The 14,964-nt window shown below is 45.8% G+C and overlaps 1 protein-coding gene across 2 annotated transcripts in view; it reads right to left on the reverse strand.

Moving 5' to 3' along the window:
* BRINP1 (BMP/retinoic acid inducible neural specific 1) overlaps positions 1 to 14,964 on the reverse strand; it is a 161,663-nt gene that overhangs the window by 119,449 nt on the left and 27,250 nt on the right. The window lies entirely within an intron of this gene.

The raw sequence follows: 14,964 nt of genomic DNA on the forward strand, positions 1-14,964 counted from the left end.
CTGTGGAGAAAGGAGAGAGGGAAGGAGGAAGGGTGGGAGAGAGAGACGGGGAGAGGGGGGGAGGGAGAGAGAGAAGAAAGACAAAGGAGAAAATGGTATTAACACATTTTCTTAATACTATCCTGCATCAGTACAGTACTTTAAGGTTTACAAAATTCAGTACAGTGTCTGGTTAAGAGCACAGCATCACGTTCCTGCTTTGCTGTTCACATGCTGTATGAACATGTAAATGCTTAACTTCTTAGGAATGCAGTTTCCTCACCTGCAGAACATAGGATGAGCTTAAGTGCTATATCTAGGCACTGGGTACATGGAAAACCTTCAAGGCTTACGTGCTGAAAGAATGTATGAAATGAGCGAATGCAGAGACCGAGTCTCAGGGATGTGGAGACAGAACTCAAGTGTCTGGCCCACCCACTATCTTCACAAACAACCCGCCTCTCAGGACAGGGACTCGGTAAATGAGCATTCCTTTCTCGCCTCCTCTCACACAGACACGTAGCTGCTGAATGTGCACTTTGCACGACTACATGAATGCACACCATCTCGGACGGATTATGAGCATGGCTTTCTGGGTGGGATGCCTACAGGGGAAGCGTCTGTGGAGCTGTTAGAGTCACTTCTACAGGGCTCAGTAGGGGCCCTCGCTCACCCCAAAGGAAACGTGACTGAGATTCACCTGCTGGTGATTCTGAGCCTCAAGGTTCCCAGATGCTCAGAAACTAGGTAGGGCCTTAGCCACCTCTTATTGGGGGGATGGTAGAGTAGCACCGTGGCGCCTTGTTGGAGAAATGCTTACGAAAGGGGAGCTTAGAAGAGGCTCCTTGTGAGGGAGGGGAGAAGAGAAGAGAGACTACATGGCCACACCTTGCCTTTTGAAAATTTATAAATTTTGTTTTTATCATTTCATCAAAATTCTACTTGCTAGCCTATAATTGTGCTGTCTATGTCCCCCACCCCACTTATTCTAGAAGAGCTCATTTTAGTCCATATTGAAAGGCAGCTTTGAATCCAGGTCTCGTCAGTTATAAAAAGTATGACTTCAGGCAAGTCATCTAACCTCTCTGAGTCTCAGTTTCCCTGTCTGTAAAATGTGATTAACAACAGCGCCTAAGGCCAGGCTGGCTCGGCTCAGCGGTTGAGGGTGTGGCTCAGCAGTTGAGCGTGGACCTCTGAACCAGGAGGTCAGGGTTCAATTTCCAATCAGGGCACATGCCCGAGTTGCAGACTTGACCCCCAATGTGGGGTGTGCAAGAGGTAGCTGATCAATGATTCTCCCTCATCACTGTTCTATCTCTCCCTCTCCCTTCCTCTCTGAAATCAATAAGAAATACATATAAAAAAAACAACAACAATAGCACCTAATGTTAAAATGCGATGACACAATTTATGTGAAGCGTTCTACCCAGTGGCTGGCATGTAGCAAGTGCTCCGTGATGATGAAGATGATGATAATGATGAATGTTGGTGCTGATGGTGTCCGCTCATTTCCTGCTGGGAGTGTCTTTGCTCATAGTGTCCCCCTGCGCAGCCACGTCCTGTTCATCCTGTAGTAGCCAGCTGAGTCAGGTCCTCAAACGTCACTTCCTTTTTCTATTCATCTCCAGAAGTGTTAGTTGGTCCTTCCTCCCCACTCTAGTTGCTCACTTTATATAACTGTATGTTAGTGCTTATTATCTTTCATTACACTTAATTGTTTGTGTCTGCCTTGCTCACTGGGCTGTAAGCCTGTATCTGGCAAGAACCTTTAAAAGACTGTTTCTACTCATGGCTAGTGGTGTGACTTTGGACAGTTATGTCCTCTCTCTAGATCTTAGATTTTTATTTTAAAATGCGGCAAGGACACAAACATCTTGCCAAGCGTAAAATGGATGTATAAACACGAATAGATATGATATCTTATTTGTCTACGCTTCCAACTGAAATGGGAAGAAAACCCAAGCTAGAAAAAAAAAAAAAAAAAAAGATGGAGCTCGGCCGGTGTGACTCAGTGGTTGAGCATCGACCTATGAACCAGGAGGTCATGGTACAATTCCCATTCAGGGCACATATCCGGGTTGCAGACTCAATCCCCAGGTGGGGCGTACAGGAGGCAGTCGATCAATGATTCTCTCTCATTTTTCTCTCTTCCCCTCTCCCTTCCTCTCTGAAATCAATAAAAATATTTTTTTTAAAGAAAATAAAAAGGAGATAGGAATTTCCTACTCAATTAGATGTTTCCCTCCATTGCCCAATTGCATTATGAGGAGCCACAGAAATCTGCTTGGCCCCGCGAGCCATAGCTGTCAACGGCCAGGAGAGAGGCACGTGAGCAGAGGAGTGGCTGTCAGGAGCTGTGGCCTGAAGTTTTGTTTAGAGCCTCAAACAAAGCCATGCGTGTTGAGTGCAGAACTGGAACAGCTGCAGCTGCCAAAACTGTCTGCCAGGCCCACCTGAGTGGCAAGCAGGGGGTGGAGGCGACTGCTCAGAGATCTCGGTGGGGAGCTACGACACACTGAAATCGCAGTGTGTCACCCATACAAACCTTCCACGTGGCTTCTGTTGTAAGTGGGTGTGGGTGGGAGCCTGTGAGGGAATGCTTGGCTGTTACACTGTTTGTAAGGAAACACGATTCAGAACACTGCAGCTTTCCAACGTGGAAGGAAGCTATGCATGGAACAGCAGTGAGTGAGCCCTCAGCCCGCAGTCCTAGAATTAGCTGCAGTTTGAAAGATCTAACCCAGTGCTTCCCAAGTGGTGGCCATTTTGTCTCCCAAGGGACAGCTTTGATTGTCATGACTGAGCGTTGCTACTCACATCAAGTGAGTAGAGGCTAGGGCAAGGGTGGGCAAACTTTTTGACTCGAGGGCCACAATGGGTTCTTAAACTGGACCGGAGGGCTGGAACAAAAGCATGGATGGAGTGTTTGTGTGAACTAATATAAATTCAAAGTAAACATCATTACATAAAAGGGTACGGTCTTTTTTTTTTTTTTTTTTTTTTTTAGTTTTATTCATTTCAAACGGGCTGAATCATCTGGCCCGCGGGCCGTAGTTTGCCCACGGCTGGGCTAAGGGATGCTGCTAAACATCCTACAAATGCACAGCTCCCCACAACAAAAAATACTGGGCTTGAATGGCAATGGTGCAAAAGGTAAAGCCCTGCTCTAATCCAGCATTTTAATTTTTACAGATCATGACCTCAGAGGCCAATTGTACTAGACGTCTACCTTTTAGCTCCTGGTTTTCATTTTGGCACGTTGCCTCAACAGTGCAGTGGGTGTGTATGGCTGTGTGTGAACCTTTGTGCAGCCTATGATAAAATCTACACTGGAGCAAGTAGAGATGAGTGCTTTGTGGAAGGAGTCAGAATATATATCTCTAGTGACTTAGAAAAATCACAATAATCCACAGAACACCAAAAGTGAAATCAAAATTTTCTATACAGTGAATTTCATTAGATGCAGATATTTTAGTGGGCAAGAACAAGAGCCATTCATTCTAGTGGGTGCCAATAGATGTGTTACCTACATGTTATACTAGTATTACCATAGACACTGTGACTCCCATTCTGCAAACAAACCCCTATTAGCACCTGTTGAACTAGAGATTTGAGATCATGTAAAGGTCATGTGACTACTTATTGGGCAACTACTGTGTGCTTAGATCTGTGTCCGCCATCTTGGTAGTAATTAAAGCACTCAGTACAGAGTAGATCTTAACAAAGGTTTACTCCATGAGGTGGCCACAGCTATCCCACTTCACAGATGAGCACCTTGGGACATAAAGACATTGAAAAACTTTCCCAAGCCCACAACTCTGAAGTATTAGATTGAAGATTCTAACCCCTGGGTTTCTCATCACAAAGACTGTACAATTTCACCCGCATCCCACCCCAGCTGAGGTCAGGATCTTCCCTCCACAGGTTCAATATATTGTGAGGAGTCACACTCATCTACGAGAAATTGGAATGTGAAACATGCTGTCATAAATACTAGAGCAAAAGGGAAAAATCCAGTGGAGGAAGAGAGGCCAGAGATAATGTTTTCAACCAGGAGATCTAAAAAGGATCCTATAGAAGAGGTGGTATTCGAGCAGGGCCTTAAATAGCAGGTGAGGTTTTGTTAAGCAGAGATGAAGTGAAGGAAATTCCAGCGGGGCAAGTGGCATAAAACAAGTCTAGGAGTAGGAGAGGGTAGGACACAGGGTAGCAGAAGTTTTAGTGAGAATAAGGGCCCCTGAGGCATTTGATCAACCATATTTCTCTTTTCCTCTCTCATCAAGCAAGACTTGTGTATTTCAATTCAGTGCTACATGGTAAGGACAAAGCACTGGGGATGTCCAATAAATTTATTCATTCATCCATTAACATATTTAGCTGGACATTATATAGTAAACAGAGCAACCTTGGCCCGCTGGGAGTTTATTTTCTATTGGGTTGGGAGAAATAAACAAATGAGAAGTAACTGTATCTATGATGGTGAGAAGTGCTCCAAAGAAAATCAAAGAATCAAAGCCGATAAGAGGAAACTGAGAGTGAGGGTGCCACTTTACACACAAGGTGTTCAGGAAAAGCTTCTCAGATTAAGTGGTTTTTCAGCAGAGACCTAAAGGAAGTGAAGGCAAGTGGTGCAAATGCCTGCGGGGGTAGGAGGGTGGGGAGAGGGAGAGGCGGGGATTTCAGGAGAAGGAACAGGGAGAGAGAGGGTTAGCACTGGTTTATTTCTAGATAGAGTCCATCTCCCACAAGGAGCTTACAGTTTAGTTGCCATGGAAATCAGTTTGAGGAAAGAACCACACATTAACTGAGCGTTTACTATATACCATGAACCACACTAGTTGCTTTACACATGTGACCTCCTCTCTATACTATGAGAGATTATGATCTCCATACTATACATGAGAGGAGGGAAACTGAGGTTCAGAACTTTTAAGTAACTGGTCCAACACATCAGAGCTGGCAAATGGCAGAGCTAGGATGGAGTCTGCACTGCCCAGTTTGGGAGCCACTGTGGCTCTCAGCACTTGAAATGTGGCTACTCCAAATCGAGGTATGCTGCAAGCTTAAAATACAGAGCTCCAGATGTCAAAGACTTAGTAGGAGTAACAGAATGTAAAACATCTCACTAATATTTTATACTGGTTACATGCTGAAATATTACTATTTTGGATGTATTGGATTAAATAAAATACATGATTAAAATTCATTTCACCTGTATATTTTTAATTGCTTTAATGTGGCTGCTAAAACTTAAAATTATATATGTAGATGGTATTCTACTTTTACTGGACAGTGTGGGGCTAGATGTGCCTTTATGATCTGCCCTATGACACTACCTGAGAAGGTTACTCATCCACCTCCACGTGTTTTTGTTTGTTTTTTAATATACTTTTATTGATTTCAGAGAGGAAGGGAAAGGGAGAGGGAAATAGAAACATCAAGGATGACAGAGAATCATCAATCGGCTGCCTCTTGCATGCCCCCTACTGGAATCGAGCCTGCAACCCAGCCATGTGCCCTTGACCGAAATCGAACCTGGGACCCTTCAGTCTGTAGGCCGACTCTATCCACTGAGCCAAACCAGCTAGGGTCACCTCCACGTTACTATCAATATTTCGAGGACCTGTTTCACTCTGCAACTGTTTGGTTGAGCACTTGCTTCCTTCCTTCAAAATCAATAAATGGACAGACATTAAATACATTACAAACAAACACTTCCACATTCAAGGGCCACCCCTCCCAATCTGCACCTCCTAGATTCAGCCTGGATATATACACCATGCATTTCAGAGCTGGTGTTTTCCCAACAATCATACAGGGAACTTCCTGCCACTGGGCTCAGAGCCTGTGAAAGAGAGGCTGTTTCTATTCCCAGTGCTATCCTTGCCCCCCATCCCCACTCCACCCCCCGTGACTTTCTGTGAGTCCCAGGCCTCTACTGCAGGGTGTCCCGGAAGATGTGGAGCACTGACAAGGGCTGTAGAATGGAGGGCATGTGGGACCCTCAGCTGAACCATGCTATATAGAAGCCTATAGAGTAATAAAGGGAATCAGGCTCATCATACACAGAGCACATTCTCTCACTGTTGCCACTGTAAATTATTTACATCCGAGGAGCACGCAGGAGAGATGAGAGAAGGGCCTTCTGTAGCTTTGTCACCAAGCTCCTCCGCTGGTTCTGTATGCATTGCAGAGCCGTGGCCCACGTTCTGGGCCAAGGGTGGAGGGACTGCCTCCTCTGTCTCCCACCTTCAGGGTTCCTAAGGCAAGTCACCGGATCTGAGATCACCCACAGTGCCTACCCCTGGAGCCTGGGTCAACCTGATGACCTCATCCAGGCTTCGCCTTTGAAACCTGGATCTCGGGATAAGACTCCTCACCGGAGACACAAACCTACAAAGCCGGGTGACCATGAGCACTCAGTCTCCACATCTGTCAAACGAGGGCAATAAAAGGAGGCTGAGTACCTCGTGGGGTTCAGAGAAGGATTAAAGAGGATTTTAAATGCAACTATTTCAGTCTTGGTTTTAGTTGAATCCCAAGACAATAGATACCATATTCTAAAGAGAGGTGGGTGACCACTATTTAGGATCTCTAAAAAGGTAGCCAAAATGAGCTTTCTGAGATTCTCAACCTTCCCGTCACATGATGGCAGAGATCACAAATGGCGTCTGAGTGAGAACAGACAGCATGTGGCGAATCCTCCTGCCCATCCCCAAACAACTTGGGGGCACAATCAGGGTAGAAGCCCCTCACCATGAGCTTCAACAAGACCACACAATCAACATGATAAATGTCCCCTGGAGCCCAGCTGGTGTGCCTGAATGGTTGAACCAGGAGGTCAATGTTTGATTCCCAGTCAGGGCACATGCCCGGGTTGTAGGCTCAATCCCCAGTTTGGGGTGTACAGGAGGCAGCCAATCAATGGTTTTCTCATCATTGATGTTTCCATCTCTCTCTCCCTTCCTCTCTGAAATCAATAAAAAAAAAAAATATTTTTTAAAAATGCCCCCGTGTAGATTAGGGGAACAGGGTGCATTGGTGTCTGACTCACACAGGAAAAATCTAAAAAAAAAAAAGAATTCTACGGAGGGAAAGCTAAAGAGAGGCCTGGTGGCAGAGGGGGGCTGCCATTTGGGAGGTAACTGCTTAGCTCATGTGTAAAAGGATGTGTCCCCCATAAATCAGAGTGGGCCACATGCAACAGAAAGCTAGGAGAGGTCACCCTAGAACCTGACCTGGAGGGAAAGGGGATCCCAGCCAAAGGACCTGAAATTGCCTTGTAATTTACAATGGACACAGCAATGACTGGTCAGTGAGCAGCTGGAAAGAGGTGCATTTTCCTTCATCAAAGGAATCACAAGTGACACCAGAGACAAAGAGAAGCTCCAGATGCCACCAAAAATACACTGCATGTGAAAAACGTTAGCCTGAACACCTGCCAAGCCCTCACAGCACTGATGCTAACTTGAGGAGAAAGTACTAGTGTAGGAAGACTCTTGCTACCTCTTTGCCTCGGTATAGTGAGAAAACTCTGGACCCTGAAGAAATCAGGATCAAGGTCAGCAAGACTGAGGAGATAAGGCAAAATCATAAAAATCTGGAGGAATAGTGAAGCTTCCCCTTTAAATAAAATTTGATTTGTTATAATATACTGAACTGGACACCTTAATTGCTGAACCAAGACTGAATGTGAGGAATAGAGGTGAACAGAAAAATGCTGAATGTCACTTGAAAATATGATGGCCTTGTCTTAAGTTTCATTCAAATAACAGGGATGCCTGATCCAAAAATAAGTTTCAAGAGTGGGAAACAAGAATCAATAACTTTTTTTTCCTGATCATACTCTCTCTATATTTTTGTAATTAACAATACATCTATAAGTTATGTATAGCATAATTTCCCTCATAAATATTTCATTTGAGCCACATTTAGAAATGCAAAGATCTAAATTCAGGGCAACTGCCTTTTAAGCTTTCCCTCAAATTATCAACAGTCTTTGCAGGAGATCTTTCAAAAAGGAAAGTGAAATTAACATTTTTGGAATGTCTTTTCTGGGTCAGTTTGATAAAATTCAACAAATGTTTGTTGAGTCCCTACTATTTTAATTAGTTCTCCCAATCCACAGTAGGAGATGGACAAAGAAACAGGTAATTTAAATATAACAGGACAAACACAGGGTGTACACAGTGTTCGTGGAGCACAGAGCCCCAAGCGAGGGTCTCTGGGAATGCTTCCTGGAGATGGCATCCAGGTGAGGGGTTAGAGCAGCCGTGGGCAAACTACGGCCCGCGGGCTGGATCCGGCCCATTTGAAATGAATAAAACTAAAAAAAAAAAAAAAAAGACCGTACCCTTTTATGTAATGATGTTTACTTTGAATTTATATTAGTTCACACAAACACCCCATCCATGCTTTTGTTCCGACCCTCCGGTCCAGTTTAAGAACCCATTGTGGCCCTCGAGTCAAAAAGTTTGCCCACCCCTGGGTTAGAGGATAAGAACTTTGTGAGGTGACAACATGTGGGCCCTGCATTTCAGGCCAGGACAAAAGTATGTGAAATCATGGAAAAGTGTGGTATGAATATAATATCTATAAACATTTCAAAGTTACTGCAGTGGAATGTTAAGGGAGAGAGTGACAGGAGATAATGCAAAAAAGCTAAATGGGGTGACTTGTTTTATAATCATACTAGAGGCCTGGTGCACGAATTCGTGCACAGGTAGGGTTTCTTGGCTTGGCCAGTGATCGGGGCCTATTGGGGCCATCTCGTCCAGTCCTAATGGGGGCCAGTGGCCAACCTCCTGCAGCCCTTCCCCCTGCTGGCCCGCCCAGGCAGGCTGGCTAGGGAGAGGGGCCACGGGAGGTTGGCTGTGGGAGCACACTGACCACTAGGGGGCAGCTCCTGCATTGAGCATCTGCCTCCTGGTGGTCAGTGCAGTTCATAGCAATTGGTCAACCAGTCGTTCAGACACTTAGGCTTTTATATATATACTAGAGGCCCAGTGCACAAAATCGCACGATCCCGCCCACCTGCGCACGCCCTGCCCACCCGCCTGCCGCCTCGCCACGCTCACAGCCCCATCCACATGCCCACCACCCCGCCGCACTTGCAGCCCCGCCCACCTGCACACACCTCGCTACACTCGTAGCCCCGTCCACCTGCGCGCACCTCGCCGTGCCTGCCTCGCCATGTGCACCTTGCTGCACCCGCCTCGCCACGCCCACCCACCTGCCACCCCACCTGCCCACCAGCCACCAGCCTTGCTGCAATTGGAGCCTATGGGCTGCAGGGGAGGGGCCGAGAGGTGCTCCATGCACTTCACAGTGACCGGTCATTTGGTTGTTTTGGTCGTGACGCCTCTTGGCCTTTTATTATTATGATAGATAGATATTTATGCATGACTGGTAGTTTTTTGAAGATATAGATTCTTCCCTCTTTCCTCCTATGTATGTCCAAGTTGTATGGTAGGCATTAAATCAGTACCTAAAGAATGAATGAACTGAACAAATCTAGAGCCAGGATGAGCCTTGTGGGATCATGGGGATCCATTGATGGCTTTTAAACAGAGGATTTCTACCTTAGAGTTCCATTTTAGATGGATTACTCCAACTGTAGGGGTAGTGGGTAGACTTTAGAGGAACGGGGATAGAATGGAGGAGGATATCACGATAGTTTGGGCTAGATATGCTAGATATGGCCTGAACAAGATATCTTACATTTGACAGAGTGAAAAAAGATGGAGAGGCAAAATTAACAAGAGTTGATGCCTGGGTGGATGGGGTAGTGAAAGAAAGATGCCAATGATGACTCCTCTATCTGGTTTGATGATCAGTCTGATGACGATGTCATTTATGTTAATAAACAATAATAAAAAAGAATAGGTTTAGAGTAAACGATGACAAGTTCCCTCTTGGACCTGTTGAGCTTGAGGTGTCTGTTGAACATTTAAGTCGGAATTTTCAGTAGACTGAAGATTCCTTGAGTCCAAACCAAAAGAGAGGCCAACGGAGAGATAGAGATTTGTAAAAAAATTTGAACTAGTGGTGTTAGAGCTCTGCAGGTGGATGAGAACACCCAGTGAATACATGTGAGACAAGAGAAGCGGAAACAACTATGGAGCGATGCTCATGTTTAGGAAGAATCAAAAGGGAAAGAATCCCATGAAGTACAGTAAGAAAAGATTGTAAGAGGAGGAGGAGGAGAACCATGAGAGAATAATATCAACAAAGCAAGAGGAACAGAAACATTTAAGAAGAGAAGGGTCTCAAGTTTCAAAAAACTGCAGAGTGGTACAACATGAGAAGGACTCAAAATGCCTCTTGCACTTAAGAATCCAGAGGTGGTTGACAGCGTTTCAATGTCTTAATGGGAACTGAAGATTCATTGAAAGAGATTAAGTAATGAATGGGACATGAATAAATGGAAGCATAGAGTGCAGAGTACTTGGCAAAGAAAAATACCCCTAAGGCAGTAGCCAGTGCTTCCTTTCCCTCCATTAGAGAAGGAAGCAAAGAGTCCATGGAGGATTTTTTCCTCCTTAGAAAGATGAGGATGGTATTTATAAACTCAGAGAATAGCTATAGAAGAAAATAAAAATATGAAAGAGAAAGAAAATTAGTACTTGGCATGTGCCAAGACCAGGAATCAAACCAGCGACCTCTTAGTGCATGGGTTGATGCTCAACCACTGAGCCACACTGGAAGGGCCAAATTGAGTTTTATTGGAGACCTAAACAAAGTGTTGGAATGAATGAGGGGAAAAGTAATTCAAACAGAGCCAGTTCAAAGTTTCTCAGGGGTGCTGAGGTTGTCCTCGGGTTCTGATGGCTCAGTGGTGACTTCCAGCTGAAGGGAGAAAAAGGACTTCATAGAAGACATTTCAGCTAGTGGGACCAGTGGGAGCAAAAGGCATCGATTCGTGCAAACCCACCGAGTATATGCAAATCAGTAAGTCAGATGCCGCACTGGACACAGAGATGAGTACGGAAAGGATGCTCTCTCTACAGAGGCATACTACAGAGCCCGGAGTTCGAATGAGATGCCCAAGACAGACGGGAACTGGCACTACACCGGTGCTCAAAATATAACTGTTCAATAAATAAACAGTGCTCTGCTGAGTTAATGGCTCTAAATTCTTCCCTGTGGCTAATCTATTCCCAATATTCAGTGGAGCAAATAAATAAAACACTTAAGTTTCCCTCCGAACCTAAACTTCAACATTTACTCATCAAGAGCTCTGACCCTCGGCTTGATGTTTCTAACAGGTCACTAAAGAAAACAGCTGAAAGGCTCCTGGCGGGTGCATTTGGATGGAAGCTCCTTGGGCTCAGATAGTTTTGTGCAATGGGCTCATCCTCTTATGCAGCGCTTTTTAAATGATGAGCTAAAAGGACTGCTCCCACTGCTGCTTGTCCATGACAATCATGGAACCCACGGCAGAAGGCAGGGGACACACTCTGAATATTTAAGCAGTTACTGGGTTGGCAGTAACAATGTTATAAAAACATGGTCACTTTGGATACTGTAAGTGCCCTCTCTTGCCTGCACTCTTTCAAGACACTCCTCATTCCATCCTTGCATTCCAGCAAGACTTCATACTGCAAAGGGACTAAGCTCTCATCTGATCTCAGAGCCACTGTCAACATATACAGGGCAGGGATTTCTACCTCTCATTCCAGAAGTGAGAAAATAAACCTTCAGCGAGATAACACCAGTGAATTATTTAAATAAAACACACGTAATTCACTTAGTCCTTAAGATAAGCTTCCAAAGAAGGTTTGATTATTATTCCCACTTAATGGGAGAGGAAACCTGGTCCAAAAAGATGCAGTAATTTATTTATGGGAAGCTAGTGTGTTATTTTGTTTTGCTTCTTTAACCCTTTGAGTGCCAACCAATATCCTAGGAACTATGCTAAAATTGCCAAGGCATTTTTGCTGATTTTACAGCAGTTTAGGAAAAAAATTATGAATCACAAGTAAATGAAGTTACATATTAAAACTTAAGGAAACCTTACTACATTGACATATTTAGCAATATCATCATCACTAACAAAAGCAGACTTAGAACTGGACACCATTTCGAAGCTTTGATAGCGCTCCCGGCACTTTCGGCGAAAGACAGGAGGAGCGCGATCACGCTCCCCGGCACTATAGGGGTTAAAACTTAATCCAGTGTGAGTTTGGTTCTCTATTGCTACCAACACACGAAGGCCTAACAGATAACAGTGATTCTTCAACACACATCTGCAACCCACATAAAATTTGCTCAGCTAATGTTACTTCATTACCCCTTCTGTGGTTCTTGCTTTGGGGTGCTCCTGCTGCCATGAGAGTTCCTGGGTAAGTATGTGCATGGTCAAGTCCATCTTCCTCTATCACCACTGTCTCTTTCCAACACTCTCTAAGCTCCCCCAGATCTGAGAGCTGTCCTGCTGCCATAGATGATCTCTGGTCCTATTAATGTGAGATTTAACCAGAAAAAGATACAAGTGATTCAGTACTTCTTTTCCTCAGGTTTCAAAAAAGAGTGGTCACAGACCACTTCTGTCCAAATCACTAGAGATGCTTAACAAATATTTAATCTTCTGGACCCTTCACCAGACCTACTGAATTGCAATCCCTAGCAAGAAAGGTACAGGGACCTGCATTTTAAATCAATGCCCCAGGTGAATATTGTGTATGCTAAAGTCAGGTCTTCTTGTAAGACCCACGTCCTGGCAGGGAAGGGAGACGGGCAGGATCATCTGAGGCCACTGCCTAACTCTAAGAAATGCCTTGCAATTGCTGGAATGTCAGATATCACAATAAGCTACAACCAAGGTCCTTCCTATCGTCCTTCAAATCCCAAAGAAAACAGCATTGTGCTGTCTGATTTCTAAGGGCTCAACCTGCCGCATCTGTGTGACGTTTGAGAAAGCTTCATCACCCCTCTGAGCACCTGTTTTCCTATCTGTGTTGCGAGATTTGGAAACTCTAGATTAATAATTCTAGCCACCATTTTGAGTCCTTTCTATAGTCATGACCATGATGAAGACAATTAAAGGCCATTTAGTGTTTGACTGGAACCATGTCAGGAACTGTACAGATATGATCTCAGTTGACTTTCACCACCACCTATGGAATAGGTGTGAGACATTAATGCCCCTCCGTCCTCACCTTTCCCTGTGACCACGCACTTTGTCATGAGGTTCCCCTGAACTTCTACTAAAGAGGTGAAGGCTATTCCCCATTCCTCCCGCTGAAGCTCACCGCCGTCAGTCCCTGTGGCTCTTGGAATGAGGCAGGAGTGATGGCCTGCCAGTTCTGAGCCTCAAGAGGCCTCGTGGGCTTCTGCATCACCTCCTGTACTTCTTCTGCCACAGGAAGGATGTGACTGGTGTTTCAGAAGGAGGATGAGGATGTGGAACAGACCAACCTGCTAAGGTGCCTCAGTCAGCCAAGCTTAGGGCAGGGCCCCCTGCTGAACCTGAGGAGCCAGAGTGGCCCACCCTAGACCATGAAGGCTGGCTTAGACCAGCAGGCCCCTCGCTGACCCACAGATGCATGAGCTGTGATCATAGATGCCAGCTGTTTAAGGCCACTGAATCGGCAGTGGTGGTGGTGGGAGGGTAGCTAGCAGGTACACAATTCCCATTTTGTACTGAGGCAACAGGGTCAGTGAAGGTCAGTAATTTGTCCCAAGTCACATGATGAGTAGTAAGAGTCAGAGCTGTGATTTGAGTCTAGATCTCTCCGTAGCGTAGGCCCTTCACCACCACACGGCACTGACAGTTACTGGGCTGGGGGCTCTGGTCCCCAAGCCAGGTTATCTTTACGCTGGAGTCCCAAGCAGTCTCTGCTTTTAAGATGCATTTTCTCCTTGAGACTCATCAGAAATTCTGGTGGCGAGGGCCCAGAATCTGCCGTCTGAAAACACTCCCAGATGATTGAGTGCATTTGCAGGGATGACTGGCCCAGACCGGGACTTGGAGAGGAGGGCCAGTCCTAAAAGAGGGGGGGGACTGGGGGGTCACTGAGTTCTTTCCTCACAGCCCGTGAGTGTGCAGCGCACTCTAATCCATCTCCGCATACAAAAGGAGGCTGCAGCGTTTAAACCAGAAAGGAACATAGTGTTTCTTTGGGAGCTTGAGGAAATAAGAAAAAAAAAATGCATCTTTTGGATGAAAGGGCCCTTAATCTTCAAAACACAAACCATTTTTCCATACCAAAGCCCCTTGGTGCCTAGGAAGTCTGCTGAGGCCGCAAGTCAGGCAAACAGCTTGTGTTTTGCAGATTAAGGAGCCTTTGACCCAAAGGATCCATTTTTATGAAACTTCCAAGGAAACCACTGGTCTGTTTCTGGCTGAGACAGCCCCTGACCAAGGCGGCTTTCATGCAGTCCCAGAGGAGGGCTGCTTCCGGGCTGGGACAGGCCGAGCATACAGTAGGCAGGGAGATGAAGGAGAGAGCTCCCGAAAGACAGGCTTTGCCCCCAAATACCACACCCGCTGCCATGCTCCTTAGAGAATAAACACAACTGTGAAACATGGAAAGTCCCCGTTCACGGGAGAGGCCCAATGACCGCAAGCAGCAGGAGAAGCGCAGGCCTAGCAGCCTAGCACCATCAGGAACAAAGGACTCCATCTGATCCCCTCACTATGTGCGGGTGACGAAACCGAGCCCTCACTTCATAGACAAGGAATCCAGCTCCCGAGACTTGAAGTCCCCAAGTCTGAGATTCTGTGGACATGTCTTCGGCTCCTTCCTGATGGGACCCCAGCTCTCGGGCCGTCAGCAGAGATGAAGCCTGTGGCCGCGCTGCTTATGGAGGATCAAGGAGAGGAGGCCATGAGGTTTACCCGACAGGACTAGGTTGAGTCTAAATTCTAGCCCCGGGCCAATCCCACTGCAGAAGCAAGACGGGGTAACATAACCCCGCGTCTCAGGAACCTGGTCTCTGTACTTACTAGCATCAGGGCGGTGGGCTCGGGCGATTTCTTCC

This window comes from Myotis yumanensis, unplaced genomic scaffold (assembly GCF_028538775.1).
Source record: "Myotis yumanensis isolate MYYU_CA2020_CCGP unplaced genomic scaffold, mMyoYum1.0.hap1 SCAF_12, whole genome shotgun sequence".
NCBI lineage: Eukaryota > Metazoa > Chordata > Mammalia > Chiroptera > Vespertilionidae > Myotis > Myotis yumanensis.